This window comes from Lagopus leucura, unplaced genomic scaffold, assembly GCF_019238085.1.
Source record: "Lagopus leucura isolate 7727_CA_CO unplaced genomic scaffold, USGS_WTPT01 34346-0_obj-0_obj, whole genome shotgun sequence".
Taxonomy (NCBI): Eukaryota; Metazoa; Chordata; class Aves; order Galliformes; family Phasianidae; genus Lagopus; species Lagopus leucura.
Window position 1 is genome coordinate 2,265 of NW_024965645.1, and position 424 is coordinate 2,688.

Here is a 424-nt window from a genome sequence, read left to right on the forward strand (position 1 = left end):
CGCCCCATAGCGCCCCATAGCACCCCATAGTGCCCCATAGCACCCCATAGCATCCCACAGCGCCCCAAAGTTCCCCATAGCACCCCATAGCATCTCATAGAGTCCTATAGTGCCCCATAGCTCCCCATAGCATCCCACAGCACCCCATAGCTCCCCATAGCATCCTATAGTGCCCCATAGTTTCTAATAGCACCCCATGGCATCTCATAGAGTCCTATAGTGTCCCATAGCTCCCCATTGCACCCCATAGCACCCCATAGCATCTCATAGAGTCCCATAGTGTCCAATAGCTCCCCATAGAGCCCTACAGCACCCCATAGCATCCCATAGCACCCCACAGCACCCCATAGCACCCCATAGCGCCCCACAGTTTCCCATTGCACCCCATAGCATCTCATAGAGTCCCATAGTGTCCCATAGTGTC